This window comes from Colossoma macropomum, unplaced genomic scaffold (genome assembly GCF_904425465.1).
Source record: "Colossoma macropomum unplaced genomic scaffold, Colossoma_macropomum, whole genome shotgun sequence".
Classification (NCBI taxonomy): Eukaryota; Metazoa; Chordata; class Actinopteri; order Characiformes; family Serrasalmidae; genus Colossoma; species Colossoma macropomum.
In genome coordinates, this window is record NW_023495270.1 from 2,105 (window position 1) to 22,511 (window position 20,407).

The 20,407-nt window shown below is 40.1% G+C and overlaps 1 pseudogene; it reads right to left on the minus strand.

Moving 5' to 3' along the window:
* Positions 1–449: 449 nt before the first annotated feature.
* The window catches only part of LOC118801498, a 36,426-nt pseudogene continuing 16,468 nt past the window's right edge, over positions 450–20,407 (minus strand).

A 20,407-nucleotide genomic window follows, 5' to 3' on the forward strand; every position in this document is an offset into this window, starting at 1 on the left:
ACTCTGCTGGATTGGCAAAATCTTCCATAAATTTTCAGCGGTCAGGAGATTGGTTAGGCCATGCAAGCCAATTCCCCAATTTGCCAATTCATTCATTTTTTTAGAAACCTGTTGTGAGTTCTTTTGGCTGTATATTTGTGCCCACTGTCTTATTGAAACATACATTTTCTTTCATCTCTTGGCCTTTGAGATTGAATTTTGCTCTAATATGCCTGGTACATCACTCCATTCATTTCCTTTGATGATCTGTAATGCCCCAGTAACATTTGCCCCATAAAATAGCCCCATATCATGATACTCTCATCTCCATACTTCACTGTGGATTTTCCTACACATAACCCTTCTTTCTTCAAACATGATGTACAAATATAAACAAACATAAAAAGGGAAGGCTAAAATTTGATGTAATCAATGATAGCACCCTGGGATTGCCTTCACATGTCATTTACCCCTTTGAGCCTTTCCTTTAGAGATGAGTCTCTGGTCGATCTCCTCATAAATGACCTCAGGCAGAGTCTTATGCTTCCTCTTAGAGAGCACTGTGAGGGAGACAGAGAGAAACATGGAGCCAGTTCAGTAGAAGAGAAGACTGATGACAGACTGAAGGACTAATGATGTTTAGAGAATGTACAGAAAGTGGATTGTAGATGATCTCTGAATCTCTCTACCTCTCCTGAGCACTCTGTTCTGGTAAAACAGCACAACCAGAAGCACTAAGGCCAGGAAGAGCAGCACTCCCAGAACCAGGAGAGACACTGGATAGATGGATGGAACAGCTGGTGATGGAGTTTGTGGAGGAGTAACTGCTTCTTTCTCTGTCTGACTAACTGTAAATAAAAATACAGAAGAGAAACTCTATAGAACACTGCATTTAGAGACATTTGGAAAAATCACAGGAATTAATAAAAAAAACGTACCTGTGATAGTAAGAGTATTTACTTCAGATGCAACAGTGGGGGATACAGACATGTCTGCAAAAAGAAAAGCAAAATGAACTGAGGCAAACAGAGACCTTGTCACTTAATCAAAAACTACAGTTTGCATGTACTCAAACACAGTGAGGAACTTATAAAGAACTTATAAATGCTGACATTGAGATTTAGAGTGAGAATTATTTAGAGAGAAAGAGAACTTTTTTAAAAGTATTTATCTTAAAAACTGTAATGGAAAGTGACTAGAGGTGGTCACATTGTCTTTTCTAATTCTGATACCAATACAGCCATACACAGCTACAACTACAGCCATACACACAGCTACAGCTAGAGCCATACACACAGCAAGAGCTACAGCTGCACACACAGCTAGAACTACTGTTAGGGGTCAGAATGTCTGCCAAACCACAATTAAATACCACTTATATCCTCATTCCTGAAAGTCAGACAACAAACTTCAACTAATATTTTTCAAAATGTCCATTGTTAAATTTTGTTTAGCATAATATTGCAGAAAGGCAGTGTGGTACTTTTAGCGTGCGCCCAAGGGGAGGTGCTAGGGAAGCCAGGACACTAGGAGTTCCAGTTTAACGGCCACGCCTTTTATTAGTTTTCTGAACCCAATAACTACGTGCACTATTTACAAGTGATGAGAGTAAAACGAAAGAGGAAAAAAAAAGCAAACAAAAACTGAAATATATTTACACAATAAATGAGGCTCAATGCAGCCTTAATACAAGTTATTTATCCCCACGACTTAGGGCTTGACGGCAATAACTTCTGGCTTTAGTCTATAGATTTTGTCCTCTCACAACAGCTGCCGTTGTTTGTCTGCAGGACACTTAAGGAAGACTTGGTCCGCTCAGTCCACCTCTTTTCAGCTTCGAGCAAGCCCTCTCTTCTAAGTTAAGCTCTGTCGCTTTTATGCGTTCTTCTTCCCGCCAAACGTGATCGGACTGTACCACCCAGCGGTGATAATCTCCTTGCTCGTTTGCCAGTTCGTATTGAGAGCTGCGGAAAACCAAACCGCTCCCCCCTGGCGGAAAACGGGTGGTTTCTACTCCCCCCACATAGGACGGTGCTAAGCGTGCGCGTGTCCTTTTGAATTTCTTCCCCCGGGGTCTGAAGGTAAGTATACGTTTTTTTGGGTTTTTTTTTTTTATCGTCCTCTTTTGTGTTTTCCTTCTTAGGTTTCTTTGTGTACCAAGTTAGATGTTTGAATTTTGTCATTTCACGTGTTTTAAAAGTGAAAGTTTATGCCGCCCGCTCCGATATGTACTCTCTCTTCACGGAGACATTTAAACGAATAATCACGTCCTTATACTTCGTCATCTCAAGTCCGTTATCAGTTCTCTTTTCCTATGAGGAGGTGTGGCCTTGCAGAACTTGTCTGGTGATGGTGACTCGGTCGGAGTCATCATCAAAGGCAGATTACTGATGGTTTAGTCATTAAGGGACAGTGTAACAGTGCAAAACATATTCCCTTTAACTTAAATTCCCTTGGCTGGGATTTGTAGCAGCCTGAAAGGAAGACACTCTGTTTTCTACTAGTGATTTGATGTGATGTAGCCTTCTTCTAGCTAACTATGTGGGAGAAAGATGTTTGCATAATGCACTTTGTAGATGGCCCCTTAATGACTAAAGTGCCAGTGATCTGCATTTACCAATCTTTCAGCAAAATTAAATACTACTACTACTACTACTACTGCTACTACTACTACTAATAATAATAATAAAATATTTAAAATAATAAAATATGGATGTAGTTAGTTTGCTGTCTTAGTAGGAGGAAAATGTAGCTTTGATCATTTTAGATTCTACAAAATATCAAACAGAAAAAGTTGAGTATCCAACAAATGATCAACACACAACAAACTTTACTGCACTGTCACAGATCTCAGGTGCAGCTCAGCTTTTTCAATACTTTAGCAGTTGCCAGATTAACTTTTGTTAATTAACATTGTCTTGTTCAGTCAGTCTGTAAAACATTTCATAACTCATTTTCTGGCTAAGAGCAGTTTGTTATAAAAATACTACACTTTGATTAGCCACAAAGCAGCCATTACTTAGCAAATGCTGCTCAGAGTAATGATTTTGTTTTTCACAGTTATTGTGAAAAAAAGTATAAAGTAAACAATTCTCTGCTAATCAGAATGTGCCTGAACTAACTCTAACTATTGTATAAAGTGACTGTTTACACAGCAATGGCAGATGTCCATTTATCTTCAAAATATATCCCTGTGTAGTTTCTGCCTGTGTACTGTGAAACTACAGATTAGTCATCCAGACATTGCTTTTGGTGTAATCTAATACAACACATTTTTCATTACATTAAAGGTTTTAAAAATATGTCAAAATTTGCTGTTGCTGGGTAAATACAATTAAACTAAACTGTATCGTTCTTATGTGTTTCAAAAAACAAGTTAAAACTCATCTGCTCTTACTCCAACATACATACATTTATTTATTTATTTATTTATTTATTTAAGGGCTTTCTTTTTATTTGGTTGTTTTTTTTTAAAGTAATTCATTTTAACAGATTGTTTATGTCATTGTGGGTTTTTCTTTTTTTTTTACTTTCTTTAGACATTATCTTTTTTGTTTGTTTGTGCATAACAGTTTTGGTTGCATTCTGCTTTCTTTTTATTGCACTGTATTGTTGTCTTGCATCCCTCAGGCTCAGTGGTTTCTAGGGACTTAATTTCCCAGAATCCCCAGGGGGATCACATGATTCTCAGCCCTCCATCTTGCTCCAGTCACTGCTCTCTTTCGCCTGAGTACTAACTGGTTACACCTGTTCTGATGTAATTAGCTTAGTATAAAGCCCGGGCTTTTAGTCTAGTTCGATGCGAGGTATTGCATTTTTTCTTCTATTGTGAGTTTTCTGGTTTTGACTCTGTTTGCACTCCAATTTGATTCTGTTTTTGACTTTTGCCCTTTTTGCCTTTGCCCTTTGGACTTTGTTTGCCGTGTTATGTTTGTCTTTTTGTGTCTCTTGTTTTTGCTGGATTCGACCTTTGCTTGTTTTTGACCATGTTTTTGGATTACAAATCAAACATTAAAGCCTCACTCTTCTTTTAACCGTGAGTTATTCTGCCTCATTACAATTGTGCAAAAGAAATTATGTAATTAAGTAATTCATTAATTTTAGAATGACTTAAATCCAGAACTTTGGTTTGGTTACCATGTCACAACACAAACATAGTACTGAATCTAGCTAAAAGTTCAGAAAGTAGGCATCTCATGCACAGTGTACACAAATGTACAGTACCCTCCTTTCAAAGCTGCGTCAAGGAAAACCTATAGTACCAGAATATGCATTGGAGTTCCATACTCTAGCGGCTGGAACAAGCCGGCTCTCTTAGTTATGTTTCACCAGGGTCACAACCCAGATATCCTCACTGAACTAGCCTGTCGAGATGCCGAACTGACGCTGGACAAATTGACCTTTGTTTCTATTCATCTGGGACCAACTTTCATGGGACTGCAGGGCTCAACGATCACACAGCTACCAGTCCATCACAGCTCCTCGTGAACGACATGAGAGATTTTCCTCCAGTGACCAGGAAGAGGCCATGCAATGTGGCACGTCCTGTCTGTCCGCTGAGGAGAGGATTCAACATTTAAGAGGGGGTCGGTACTTATACTGTGGGGCTGCAGGTCAACTTCTACATGGCTGCCAAGCTTGTCTGAACAGACCTCAGGCACCAACCCCTGGAAAGCATGTGGAGGCTAATCGACATGCTAATGTGGTGAATATTCCCACAAAGGGTTTCGAAATTCTTTCTCTTATCAGTGATTGTTTCCTGCCTCTCCAATTCTTCTGTTGTTTCAGCTTTAATTGACTCTGGAGCTGAGGGGAACTTCATGCTAAGCTGGTGGAGTAGCTCAGGATTCCAGTAAAGCGTCTGGAAAACCTGCTTCGAGTTGTTGCATTAGACAGGGAGCCAGTAGGAGCCGGCTCCATAACGTGACAGGCTGAACTGGTTAAGCTTAGTACTAGTGGCCTTCATTAGGAACCTCACTCATTTTTTGTAATTAATTCTTCTTAATTTTTAGTAATCCTTAGACTGCCATGGTTAGCAAAGCAACCTGAGTATCTCTTGGACTGACCATGAAATAAATAAATAAATAGATAGATGATCTTTATTGTCATTCTTAAAAGTATGACTATTGTCATGGTCCGAATTTTTTGTCACCAAAAATGCAACCAAATTGCCCCCTCACAGGCCCTATGATTGAGCTATCAATTTAGTAGAGATTGCTACCCTTCCTAAATCTAGAGTCAAGGAGAAAGCCATGGACACATACATACAAGAAGCACTAAAAAAGGTTTTATTAGACCTTCGACTTCTCCTGTGGCCGCTGGTTTCTTTTTTGTAAAAAAGAAGGTCTTCATCCCTGTATAGATTATCATAGCCTCTTGCTCCACATGCTCACAGTGCAAGAGTCCAAAGACACTACCAGCAGACAAGCTTATGCCATTACCCATTCCTAACTGTGAGCAGGCTAACTAAGAATTAGGCAAATTCCTACACTTGTACTGTCATAATAATCCTGCTGACTGGGCATGTTATTTGATTTGGGCAGAGATGGTACAGAACTCACTCATAAGCTCCACTACTAGACTCACTCCCTTCAAATGTGCTCTCGGTTATACACCTCCTGTAGCCCCATGGACTGGAATCTCCTCTGACGTTCCAGCCATAGGTAGGTGGATGCAGTGCAGGGAAAGAGTCTGGGAGAACATGCATCAAAGGATTGAGACTGTCGTCCAATGACATAAGATCCAGGCCCACCACCATCAAGGAGAGACCCCTTCATACCAGCCTGGAGACTGGGTATGGCTCTTGACCAGGGACTTCAGGTTTGCTAAGGGGAGTAAGAAACTAAACCCCAATTATATTGGTCCATTTAGGATTGTCGAGAAAATTAATGATGTCACATATAAACTCGATTTAGTGCCTCATTGTCATGTGTTACGATTTTTTTATGTCTCCCCTCTCAAACCTGTGGTTTCAGGTCTTTTGGACATGGCTTCGCCTGGTGATGCCCCTTCCCCACTGGAAGTGCTGAATGGAGATCCACACTATGTTGTTCGCAGGTTGATGGACTCCCGGAGACATGGTGGTCAACTCCAGTACCTGGTAGACTGGGAGGGGTATGGGCCGAAGGAACAGTGTTGGGTGTTGGCGCATGATGTTCTGGACCCAGGACTGATCGCGGGCTTCCACACCCAACATCCAAACAAAACTGCTCCGTGCCCCAGAGGTTGCCCCAGAAGAGACATCACCAGTTCCCCTCCTGTTCGTCATTTTGGGAGAATCCCTTTGGTCCAGCACCACAGCAGCTCTAGGTCTGTTCCTTTTTCTGCTTCTGAAGGTGCTCTTTGTGAGTGGGGCGGCTGGATACTGTCACGCATTCATCTGGATCTGAACTGCACTTCCCAGAACTTTCTTGGAGATCACGTGACTACTGATCAGCTAACTACAAATAATTAATGCTCTGCCTCACTGGAATATTACTCTGCTACACCTGTTTTGCATGTCACATGAGTCTAGTCAGTTTTTAGCTTAGCAAATTGCTAGGTATTGTTTAATTTCCTTGAGCTACCAAGCGCTCTATATAGACTTTGACTTTTGTGTATCTGGACTGTGTTTTTGGACTTTTGAATGTGATTTTTACCTTTGCCTTTTTTGATCTTGGTTGCCTGACTGTGTTATGTTTTTCTGGTGTCTTTTTGGATAGTTTTAGATCTGACCTGTGCATGTTTTTTGATTATGAGCTTGGATCATGTTTCAAAGAGTAAAACCACTTCATTTAACAACATTTGTGAGTGTGCAGTTGTTTAGCGGTACACATTAGCTATACTACTAATCCATCTGTAAGAGCAAAAACATCACAGTAGTTACAATGTCATTATATTTGTTATTATTATGTACCAACACAGTTATAAAAGACAGTTAATGTATGTAATATGTGCATATAATATAAGTAAAACACCTGCCAGCATGTTTGTGTGTGTGTTTTTTTAATTGAATCAATTTAATGTATTTTTTAATCTGCATAAAAGTATTATGTACAAGCCCACTCTGCTTGTTTTTGTAACTTTCCTTGCACATTGAAGTTGCTTTGAAAATAGTTTACATTTGGAGAAAAATGTTAGATGTTAGATTAGATCTGAAACCCTGAAATTTACCAGACTCCTCTGACCTGCACAGGTGACTCCAGCGTCCTGCCTGTGGGAGCAGTCAGTGTGGTTCTTCAGGGAATGAGGACAGTCCCACAGGTGAATCTCATTCCCTCTACACTTCACTCTGTTTAGCCAGATAGGCCCTTCACCAGCACCAAAGACAGAACTCCCATCAGCACTCAGCGCCGGCCCACAGCCCAGCTGCCTGCAGACCACCTGAGCATCTCTGATGTCCCACAGATCATCACAAACAGACCTCCACTCAGTGTTATAATACACCTCCAGCCTCCCAGAGCAGCTTCCCTTTCCTCCCCTCAGCCTGAGAGGCAGGTGCTCTACATCACACACATCACACAAGGAGATAAACAAACACTGATAAATTACTGCAGTCTCAGAGCTCACAACAATATAGTAAAATTTATGATTATGTATTTTTACTGTGGAAAAAATACATCTGACATCAACAATCACAAAACTGAAGCTCACATAAGGTTAACTTGACAAACAAATGTAAAAAATAATGATATTAAACAACTACTAAAAACTGAACTCAATTATTAAGTGTCCTTACTTGAGCATTGTCTCTGGTTGGGAAATGAGCATTTCAGATGGTTTTGCAGTGCAAAGGGGTTTTTCTCTCCTGTTAGTTCAGAAAAACACAATTTATTTATTAACCTTAAAATCCCAGGCATATTACATGCTAAAACATATTATTTAGTAACTACAGGAACTTCAATGTACTTCAAAAAGTACATTGAAGTTGAAGTACATTCAACTTCAAAGCTGGCCATTTAAGGTATAAACCACTGAACAGCTTTTCTGACTTACAACCCCATTTCCAAAAAAACAAAAAAACAAAATGCAATGGTGTGCAAATCATTTAAACCCTGTATTTCATTGAAAATAGTACAAAGACAACGTATCAAATGTTGAAACTGAGAAATTTTATTGTTTTTTGAAAAATATTTGCCCATTTTGAATTTGATGCCAACAACATGTTCCAAAAAAGTTGGGACGGGGCAACAAAAGGCTGGTAACGTTGTGTAATGCTAAAAAAAAAACTGGTGTTTGATTGGCAACAGGTCAGTAACATGATTGTGTATAAAAAAGCATCCCAGAGAGGCTGAGTCTTTCAGAAGTAAAGATGGGGAGGGATTCGCCACTCAGTAAAAGACTGTGTGAGCATATAGAGCAGCAATTCAAGAATAACATTTTTCAACATAAAAGAGCAAAGAACTTTTGCTTTTAATCATCTACAGTACAAAATATCATTAAAAGATTCAGAGAATCTGGAGAAATCTCTGTATCTAATCTTGCTGGCCGTGATCTTTGGGCCCTCAGTTGGCACTGCTTTAAAAACAGACATGATTCTGTAGTGGAAATCACTGCATGGGCTCAGGAACACTTGTGAAAATGCACAAATGCTGTTAAAACTCTATAAGAAACTGTACATAAGCAATCCAGAAATGCTGCCATCTTCTCTGGGCCTGAGCTCATTTAAAATGGACTGAGGGGAAGTGGAAAAGTGTCCTGTGATTTGACAAATCAACATTTGAAATTCTTTTTGGAAATCATGGACACTGTTTCCTCTGGGCTAAAGACCACTCAGCTTGTTGTCAGTGCACAGTTCAAAAGCCAGCATTCATGATGGTATGAGGTGCATTAGTGTACATGGCATGGGTGTCTTGCACATCTGTGAAGGTGCCATTAATGCTGAACGATATATACATGTTTTGGCAACATATATGATGTCTTTTTCAGGGAAGAGCTTGACAATGACAAACCACATTCTGCATGTATTACAACAGCATGGCTCAGTATTAAAAGAGTTCGGCCTGCCTGCAGTCCAGACCTGTCACCCACTGAAAACATTTGCCACTTTATGAAATGAAAAATATGACAAAGGAGACCCTGAACTGTTGAGCAGCTAAAAGCCTATGTCAAGCAAGAATGGGAAAACATATTACTTTCAAAACTACAGCAAATGGTTTCCTCAGTTCCCAAACGCTTACAGAGTGTTGTTAAAAGAAGAGGTGTGGAAAACAGTGGTAAACATGCCCCCATCCCAACTTTTTCAGAAAGTATTGTTGGCTTCATTTTAAAAATGGGCAAATATTTTTCAAAAAACAAAAACATTTCTCAGTATCAACACGTGATATGTTGTCTTTGTAGTATTTTCCTTTAAAAATATGGTTTACATGATTTGCATATCATTGCATTCTTTTTTTATTCACATTCTGCACAGCGTCCCAACTTTTTTTTTGGAAATGGGGTTGTATTTAACTTTTAAAAACACAATCATAGCAAGTCTAGCAAGTCATAGCTAATCTACTAATTTCATCTAACAGTTCTCAGAGTTCTCTGCTGTAATCTTTAAGTCTACTTTTAGACAGATATATTTTTACTCACGGTAATATTTACAAGAAAGAAACTGCCTACCTGAGCAAGTAATGTGCGTCACCTCATTACGATTATCACAGTAATTCTGTCCCCAGGGTGAAGATGGACACTGCCATACATTAGAGTCATGTTTCCTACATTTCAGGTCATCCAGCCAGTTAGGAGTTGATTCCACTCTTGCTTTGGTTTGGCTCAAACTGCCAGATTTTCCACAGTTCATCTCCTGACAGATCAAATGAACTGTTTCCTCATCCATATTATTTACACACACATTACCCCAGGTTCCATTGTAGAACACTTCCAGATTCCCCTCACAGCCCTCAGTGAGTCTGATCTCTTTGTACTCTGGTGGGAGAAGGACACAGACTATTAAGTCTTCAGAATCAACATAGTGATACGTTTCATATTCAGATTAAGCAGAACTTGTCTTTGAATTGATCCCTCTAAAAATAAATGTACATACTAAGTTTTCAGGAACTTCTGTAACATCATTTTACACCTTGTGAGCAGTGGTTTTATGTTAACAGATGTTAAACATGTTTTTCTTCTCTAGTAAAGTTACTGTTTTATGTAGTACACAGATACAAGTTTTTTAATGGCAGTAGCGATAAGTTGCATGTCTGCACACTGCCTATGTTAATGTTAGTCATCATGTTACCTGAGCACACGACTCCTACATCATCCTTGTGTCCACATTCATCCACTCCACACAGCTGAAATCTGCAGTTCCACAGGGACGTCTCGTTCCCCTCACACTCCAACTCATTCAGCCATATGGGTCCAGTTCCAGCTCCAAACTGGGCTGGTACTGGAGCACTGAGGGCCACTCCACACTGCAGCTGTCTGCAGACCACCTGTGCATCCTTAATATCCCACAAGTCATCACTCACTGTCCCCCATGAGCCACTGTGGAAAACCTCCAGCCTTCCTGCACAGTCTCCCCCAGAACCAACCAACCTGATGGAGCTGGGAGCTAAAACACACATACAAAAGAGAGAGAAAGAGACTTGAGCATGACTCCCAAGTTCCGCCTAAGTATGACCTGTTTGTTCTACATACATAATACATTTATTTCTCTTAAAAACACTGATGATAATGTCACAAACATCATGGATCATGCTAATGTGTATTTCATTGGAATATAATTCAAAGGATCTACTTATATTTGGTTCAGTTTTTAGATATTAAATATTTAAATCTTTTAACCAAAGATTTTTATTTCAAATAACTCTTAAACAGTACTATTAACTTTAATATCTTACACTGTACAAAGTAAATAAAATGTTCTTTTAACTGTGGTTTTCATTTACTTCCATTTTTATTCCTTCTTTTTCTCTTTTTTTCTGATTCGACAACTGCAGCATAGTGTGTAGAACTGTGATATATTAGGGGGTTCATGTGATATAGGGGAGAGTGTGTGTGTGAACTAACCCCTCACTGTCGGCAGGGTTAACTTCACTAGCCTGCAACTAGTAATTTTGCCAGCTTGTTTAATCTCAAATGTGCATAATTTTGAAACAAATCACTTTAACAAATATTCTTTTTAGAACCCATTTCCAAAAAGGTTGGGATGCTGTGCAGAATGTAAGTAAAAATAGAATGCAATGACACACAAATCTGATAAACCATATTTTTAAAGGAAAATACTACAAAGACAACATATCAAATGTTGAAACAGAGAAGTTTTTCAACAAGCTGAGTGGTCTTTATCCCAGAGGACACAGTATCCATGATTTCCAAAAAGAATTTCAAATGTTGATTCATTGGACCACAGAATATTTCTCCACTTCACTTCAGTACATTTTAAATGAGCTCGGGCCCAGAGAAGGCAGCAGTGTTTCTGGATCCTGTTTATATGTGGTTTCTGCTTTGCATTTTAGAGTTTTAACTTGCATTTGTGGAAGCAGTGATGAACTGTTTTCATAGACAGTGGTTTTCAGAAGTGTTGCTGAGTCCATGCAGTGATTTCCTTTAGAGAATCATGTCTGTTTTTAATGCAGTGCCGCCTGAGGGCCCAAAGATCATGGCCTGCAAATATTGTTTTTTGGCCTTGTCCCTTGCATACAGAGATTTCTCCAGATTCTCTGAATCTTTTAATATTATGTACCATAGATGATGAAAAGCAGAAGTTCTTTGCTATTTTATGTTGAGATACATTATTCTTGAATTGTTGCACTATTTGACCATACAGTCTTTTACAGAGTGGCGAATCCCTCCCCATTTTTACTTCTGAAAGACTCAGCCTCTCTGAGATGCTTTTTTATACACAATCATGTTACTGGCCTGTTGCCAATCAACCACCAGTGTATTACACAACTTTACCAGCCTTTTGTTGCCCTGTCCCAACTTTTTTGGAGCGTGTTGTTGGCATCAAATTCAATATGGGCAAATATTAAAAAAAAAAAACAATACAATTTTTCAGTTTCAACATTTGATATGTTTTTCTTTGTACTATTTTCAATGAAATATAGGGTTTAAATGATCTGGACATCATTGCATTTTGTTTTATTTACATTTTGCACAGCGTCCCAACTTTTTTGGAAATGAGGTTGTAATTCTCTTAAGGTTGTGTAACAAAGGCTAAATGAAGATCCTCTTTCTGACAGTGGTTGTCATGTTTATCCTAAGGAGCAAATGTTCACTTCTGTTTGCTGCTAAGCTAGTAGTTTGGTCACCTCACTTTCTCTTCCCATTCAGATGCTTTTTAGAGTGTGTGTGCATGGTGGGGCTACAGTACAAAGTTCAAAAAACAAAGTGGACATCGTTGAGACTCTTTATTGAACATTTTGCTTGTGAAACTTACCATTAACAGACCATCTAGCTCCAGCACATCTAGAACTACTCTAATGAGTTCAGTGCTGCAGCCTGCAATGAGTATTTAAAACTACACTGCTGCACTACATAAATCAACATAAGAACAAGGAGCTTGCTTCTGACTGGCTAATTTGATCACTCTTGATTTTACTTCCTCCCACTAAAGCCCTGTTTAAGCTGGATTAGTTTTACCTGAGGGTGTGCTGTAAATTGAATGATTACCAACAAGATCTGTGATTTTAATCCAGTACGAATCTGCAATATCTATAGTTTTTACAAGTCTAAGTAATAATGAATTTTTGAACTTTTTCACATGGCTAACAGCTAAATGGAGCTTGATTTGACCCAATGTGTGTTGCATAATGCTGAGTTAAACATCCACATAATGATGTTTCATTCTGGGTTATTTGAGGTAATTTGGGGAACTTCCACAGATCCTTCATCCCGTATGATTTGGCCTGTGAATTCATGCACAAATTACATTACCAGACCTCCTCTGGTAAAAGTAATCCAGCTCAAATAGGGCTTAAAATACTTACCAGAGCAGGTGATTGAGAGCTGTTCTCTGGAGCTGCAGTTGACTGCTTGTGCGCTGCTGCAGTTCCCCAGATGAGCTTCACTCCCAGAACAATTGAAACCCGTCACACACATGTGTCTGTGTTCAGGACTGGATGTAGAGGAGCTGGAGAAGCTGAACACAGAGCCACAGCCCAGCTGTCTGCAGACCACAGAGGCCTCAGACTCACTCCAGGAGTCCAGCAGAACTCTCCTCCAGTCCTGCCTGAAGTACACCTCCACCTCCCCCTCACACTCCATCCCTCCAGACAACCGCACTCGCCCCTCATGAAATGCCAAAGAGGAATCTACAGGGAACATTCACCAAAAAAATGTTTTTGATTTTACAGCCCTCATATATTCATTAGTTTTTACAACACAGTAATTAAACATATTATAAATGAAACACACTGAGATTTTTTGGTAAAATACAACCACATTCAGAGTTTAGTTGAGATTACGCATGTCAATATTCAGTTTTCAGAATTCATAACAGTTTGCCCAAAATTGAGGAACACTACATGGCCAAATGTATGTGGACATCAGGGTAGTCAGATGAGATCAGAAATCAAATTTGACGTTTCAAATTTGAAATATATGTATTATTGTTTTTTCTATCACAAGAATCATCATTTTGGTCGAGGGTGAAATCTTAGTGTCAAACTTTCATTGATAGTTTAAATTAACAGTGAATGCTATGCTTTTATATGTCCATATATAGTTGACCGTGAGCTGAAAATTAGCAGCTCACAATATTGGCAGTAATACAACTGCATTTATAGTTTATACATAATGCAAACTTTCTTGCATGCTCAGCACCTCAGTCCTTCTCAAAGCTTGCTGCTCTTTCTATAAGAGCTAAGAGAATATTTAAAATAATCAGTATGTAACCTCTAGTGGTGAGGTTGTAGATTGCAACCAACTGACACCCCAATTGTGCTAAATAATAACTGTGATCTTCTACTTGTCAAAATATGGGTTCTTAAACATAACACAAAATGGTTAGCCAGCACCAGGACCATCGTTCTCATTTTCCTTTAATCATGCTCATGTTTTCTTTTTAAATTGTGCACTTTTTTGACTTGTGCTCAAACAATATACATGTAGTAGATACAGGATGTGTTATTCTTCCTGTGCAGAAGTAGCTAACAGTTCCCTGAAACTGTCTGACAGATTTTGATGTGTTAGATTGATGCATTAATGGACAGAGATGCTTATTAGTTTTTTTTATTTTGATTTGGGTGCATTATGAAGAACTGTAACTCTTCAAAGAAGAGCATCAGAATCAGCAAATGGCCAGCAGATTCATCAGTGCAGCTGCAACTTGGTAGTGAAATAAAAGAACACTTTAACCACAACCTTCACTAAACTGCACTTTATGATTATATTTTACAGAGATGAAGATGCAGCGCAGCCGCTTATCACTGTTTTTGCGGTTGAGCAGTGTTACACAGTTACATGAGGAACTGTTTAGGATTTCTACATCTACAAATCAAACACACAGAAAAATTTATGTGGCTAGCATTATTAACTTTAATGATTTTGATGGTTTTATTTCCACTGTAATTCCTCAATGTTCAAACAAGGAAAAACTTGTTATCCTTAGAGGTGTGAACTTCATGTAGGTCATTTCAGTAAGTCAATATGCTGATCAGAAAACTAACCTTTCTCACATATCTAATGACAGTTTTGAACTTAAGCGGCCGACTTAGGTTTTCAACTTACAACTCTTACACAACCCAATACAACCCATAGTGACATGATTCGTAGAGCTCACCACTGCAGATGACTCCAGCATCCTGTTTATGAGAGCATGCAGTTCGACTCCATGATGAAATGGAACATTTTGACAGGTGTGTTTCGTTCCCCTGACAACCAAACACATCAGCCCAGATCTGGCCACTCCCCTCCCCAAACCAGTCTGACCCCAACACAGCCACAGCACTCCCACACTTCAGCTGACCACAGAGGACACTGGCAGCTCTCATATCCCAGCTTACATCACACACTGTGCCCCACTCACTGAGGTACTGGAGCTCCACTCGACCAGAACAGGAGTCAGAGCCGTTCACCAGTTGAGCCTGAGTGTGACCTGAAAACACAAAAAGCTTATTAAAACAGTAGGTAAACAGAAATGCTGGTACAATAATTGATTTTGTATAATGTGAATTAAATAATGAATATAAAATAATGGAGAGCTCAAATATTATACTTAACCAGAACATATTAGTCCCACGTCATTGTCATGAGTGCAGTTGAGTCTGAGTGAAGATGATGCTGTACAAAGGGAAATTTCAGGTTCATCCCCTCTACACTGAAGCTCCTCTGACCACACTTGACCCTCCCCTCTGCCAAAAGCAGCTGCTCCCAGCACCTCCACAGGAAGCCCACAGCCCAGCTCTCGACACACAACCTCTGCATCCTGCTGGTCAAAGTCAGCATCACACACTGTTGCCCACGCCTTCCCATGAAGCACCTCCACTCTCCCAGAGCACAGATGTGGACCATCAATAAGTCTTGACTTTCTGTGACCTGAGTGGAATATAACCACATTTAAACATCTACAAAAGTGGAACATTTACAAAAAGATGGTTACTTAAAATTATTATTATTAATATTTATATTTTACTGGTAGATATGTAGTACTTCCAAGTGATTTGCTGGTACATACTTTGCAAGTGCATTGTATGTGCCAAGTATGTACAGCAGTACTTACTCAGAATTTAATATTAAATATGTATGATTTTGTCAGCAAGCTGTCCAAAGGTAACGGACTCCATCTCCCAGAATCCCACGGGAGATCGCGTCACTGCTCAACTTCCTCCAGAATCGGAGGCCGATATGGACTTACCCAAAATGCTCGGGGAACTCACGTGAGCCCCGACTCGCGGACGCGCGCCTATCAGAGATCTCAATCCCCAGAATACTAATCATTAGCACCTGTGTATTTAGTCATATGACTCAGGTTGTTTAGTTTAAAAGCCCGGGCTTTAGATAGAGTAGTTGTGAGGTATTGGTTTCCCTGAGAACTGCTGTGTGCTGTGTGCTGTGTGCTGTGTGCTGTGTGCTGTGTGCTGTGTGCTGTGTGCTGTGTGCTGTGTGCTGTGTGCTGTGTGCTGTGTGCTGTGTGCTGTTAGTCACCACTGCTTTGTTTGTCTAGATTTTGCCTTTTTGCCTTCTGATACTTTTGCCCGTCTGGACTGATCTGTGTTTGAACTCTTTTTGCCTGTTTTTGGATTACGTTTTTTGCTCTGCCTTATCTGGTTTATTCGCTTGGTGTTATGCTCATCGTTCGTGTGTGTTTCTGGAACTTGACCCACGCCTGTTACTCGACTACGTCTGTGCCTTGTGTGATTTAAAACTGCTGTGATCTGTTCTATCCGCGAGCGTCTGGTTTCTGTTAGTGTTACAGATTTACAATTAAGAAATATTTGATGCATACTTTGTGAGTTTAATATATAACTACAGAAACTAATGTGAGAAGTATGAGGTATATTTCATCTTTTAATGCCAATAAGATACAGCAATGAGTTATGCGCAGATGGAACGCATGAAATTCTGGAAGATATGGGCTGGAGCTCTAGACTGAATTGTTAGCCTGTTTGAGATCAGTCACTGGCCTATTAACTTATGCAACTAGACTTGTGAGTCTACATTTGTTTCTCCACTGTGCTTTTTGATCTTGTCCTTTTGGATTTTTCACTGTTTTGTAGATAGTGTAGTGTCCTGCTACTGGCTCATGCTTCCAGTAGAAGGACACTACACTATGCAGAGGGCCATGCAAAGAGGCTCATGGGGGGCACATGCTCTTCAAACAAATGTACATTTATGTTTTATGTTGTCGTTCCTTGGTTAAGGTGTGTATGTGTTTGTGTCATTTTGTGTTGGACAGTGTGATTAGTTAGAGTGGGTTTGCATCTACTATAGAGCAAAGAGCTATGGGTAGTACTAACCTTGTCTGCTATCCCCAGCTGTGTTAAGTGCCTTTTTCCTAACTTTACAATAAAAGAGCACTAATGACAGAAGAATCATGGCCTCTGATGTGTGTCATTGTAGGCTGATGCCACAATCAAGCACAGAGGGTTTCTGTGTCTTTTGTTTGTTGTTTTCTTTGTGTAAGTTAGTCACTGATATTCCAGGTAGTGTGGAATTTTGTTTGCTAAGTTGTCTGTGTGTCAAACCTGAACTCTAAAATCCAATTAATTAGTTATGCACTGTAGTGCTTTAGTACAAAACATTTACACTATAAAAGACATCACTTATCATCGCTGTGCTTTAACCTAGATCAGATCCATAACATTATGGATGGTTTTGAACACTATATGATTTTGCTCTGAATACCACAAAGACAAGAAAACAAACAGTTGCTGTGTAAATACTGTGTACAAATTTACACTTTATTTTATAGTCCTGTTCCCACCATATTACAGATACTTTACTGCTATGTACCTGGGAGTACATCTGGTTAATTTAAAAAAAAAAAAAAAGGTAGTTACTGGCTGTGTCCAAAACTGAAAGCAACTATCTCAATGCCTTTCTGCCCATGCTGTCTCATCAGTCAGTGCCTTAGAAGGCAGTTTTTGTCCACTGTATCAGCGCTGGTGTTTTCTGCTACTTTGTGTCTGCACCAATGTGGTTAGGCAAAAAAAGGATTATAGGATGTGTAAGGCAGAGAAAGATACTTCTATGCTGTCTTCAAAAAACAGCTGAATGGACGACCCTCAGCAGGCAGCATTTTATACAAACATTAGATTTAGACATGACTAGGAGCAGGTGTAGGCATGAGTAGGCAATGCCTATTACATGTCAGACACAGCCACTGTGTATTTACAATGTACAAAGTTACTGTATTTTCCAGTCCCAATATGATGTTATTACAGATCACTTTCTAGTAAACTAAAGTACATGCAAGCCTATATATATATATATATATATATATATATATATAGTACATGCAAGGTATGCTCCAGAAATTTAGGTATCAAATGTTTACATATTTTTCCATTAACAGTGTAGAAATGACAAATTCACTGGTAACCCAAATCATTTGTTTAAAGATGTCATGTTGTATAAATCTGTAGTTCTTTCTTTTCTCTGAATTGTACATGAAACAGTAAAATATACAAAACATGCCATGTTTCCAGTAAATATTTTGTCCAGTGAGCACGTCACAGTGAGTGACAGAGAGCAGCCTAGCTTAGAGCTTCAGATTGAGCAGCATCTAACCTCCACCTGAAGAGTTAGTAGTTAGCAGATCGTTAACCACTCTCACGTCTCACGCCTCTCTTTTGTTCTCTCTTTCTCTGTCTCTCACCCAGGTATTTTTCAACCCGCTCACCATGGCGTCTGCCCAAGAATGCGCTCTCCAGGCACTAAGCTCAGAGCTGGCATGACTGGACTGGCAGATCATTGCCCTCCTGAAAAAGCAGAATGAGCTCCTTCGGAAGTCGCAGCTCAAAGCCACCCGGGAAGTTTCCTCCTCGGAGTTTGTGCCAGCCTTGTCTCTACGTACACTGGGAGATGCCATTCTCACTCCAGCCCCACATGGACCCTGGGAACGCCAGCACCGCCGAGGGCCTTGCAGACCCTCATCACCACCCCTGCCGATCTTTACCTCCTGCAACCATTTTGCCGCCCATAGCTTGCCGCCTATCTTTTCACCTACGTCTCTGACCCTGTCGCCCGCCGTAGCACCTCAGACCTCGTCGCCCGCCCCAGCGTCCTGGACCTCTACACAGGACTCAATGCCATTGTCTCTTGTTTTCCAGGTGCTCATGTTCTAGACATAGCCAAGCACCTCCCCTCCGCTCTCAACAGACACAATACCTTCGGGATCGTGGTTATCTATGTCGGGACCAACGACATCGCTGCCCGGCATAGTGAGGTCCTGAAGGAGCACTACCAGACGCTGCCGGACACCTCCAGAAAGGCGACAGATGCCAGGATAGTCATCTCTTCCCACATACAGGAGGGGATCCGAGCATTTCAGGCTCTTTGCGCTGCAGTCCTGGCTCCGCGGCTGGTGCGCCATTAACGGCCTGGGCTACGTGGACAACTGGTCTTCATTTTGGGAGCAGCCAGCACTTTACAGGAGGGATGGGCTTCACCCTAGTTGTCTTGGATCAGTTGTCCTCTCACAGAACATCGAGAGGGCCATCCACTGACTACAAAGTGAAGGCCACATAAGTAGCGCCAACAATAGTCTTATAGCCAACACTAGAAACGTTAAAGCTAATAATGCTAGTCCTAATACTGCAAATAAGGCAAACGGCAATAATGTTAATGTCGACATTTCTAATGTCTCTACCGCTGTTATGTCTTATAACATTGAGACTGTGTCTGTCGCACATCCGATTCATACACATCGTTGTCGGAAAATCTGTCCTAACAATCTTACTGAAGTCCAGTTAACTTCTGGTAGTAGCAGCGCCAGCAGCTCTCGCATTTAACTTGGCCTACTCAATATACGATCCCTGGCACCCAAAGCAGTTATTGTAAATAAAATAATTACTGATAACCAACTTAATGCACTGTGTCTCACAGAGACGTGGGTCAAACAGGGTGAATATTTAGCTCTAAACGAATCTACCCCGCCAAGTTTCAGCTATTATCACAACCCGCGTATCAGTGGTAGAGTCGGTGGTGTAGCTATGATCTATAATACAAACATAGGCATCACTCGGACTACAGGCCATGAAGCAAACTCCTTTGAAGTCCTGAGTCTTAGAGTTGCCAGCCCCTGTCCTGCCTCTAAATCGAATAACTTTATATTATCTACAATCAATCGTCCCCTGGGCCCTTACTCTGAGTTTCTTAAAGAGTTTGCAGAGTTTCTTACGAGTATAGCTCTCTCTGCAAATAAAGCTTTGATAGTAGGAGATTTTAACATTCATTTTGAGAATACTCAAGACCCTTTAAAAATAGCTTTTGAAGCACTTCTTGATGCTATGGGCTATTCTCAAAATGTGATGGGGCCTATACACTGCTGCAACCATATCTTAGATTTAGTACTATCTTCGGGAATCAGGACAGAAAAACTTAGTAACTGTCTCTCAGAATTAATGCGTCTCTAATCATCACATAATTATACATGAAGCTGTTTTGGACTATGTTTGTGTATCACCATAAGCGAGCTATCACTGCCTCCACTATAGATGCTCTTATAGTTTACCAGATTTATCAATCATACCTGCCCTGTGGGGCTTCGAGGATCTTGAAAACAATACTGAAATTCTGCAATCCACACTTCAGTCATCTCTTGATAATGTGGCACCGATTAAGATGAAAAAAGTTAGAAGAAAAAAGCTCGCACCATGGTACAATGACCATACACGTACACTAAAGCAAAAAGCTCGTAGTCTGGAACGTAAATGGCATATATCAAAACTATATTGTTTTTGAAATGAATGGAAAAACAGTGTCATAGAATATAAGCGTACCCTAAACGCAACCAAAGCATCCTATTTTTCATCACTAATTGAGAATAACAAAAATAATCCCAAGATCCTGTTCA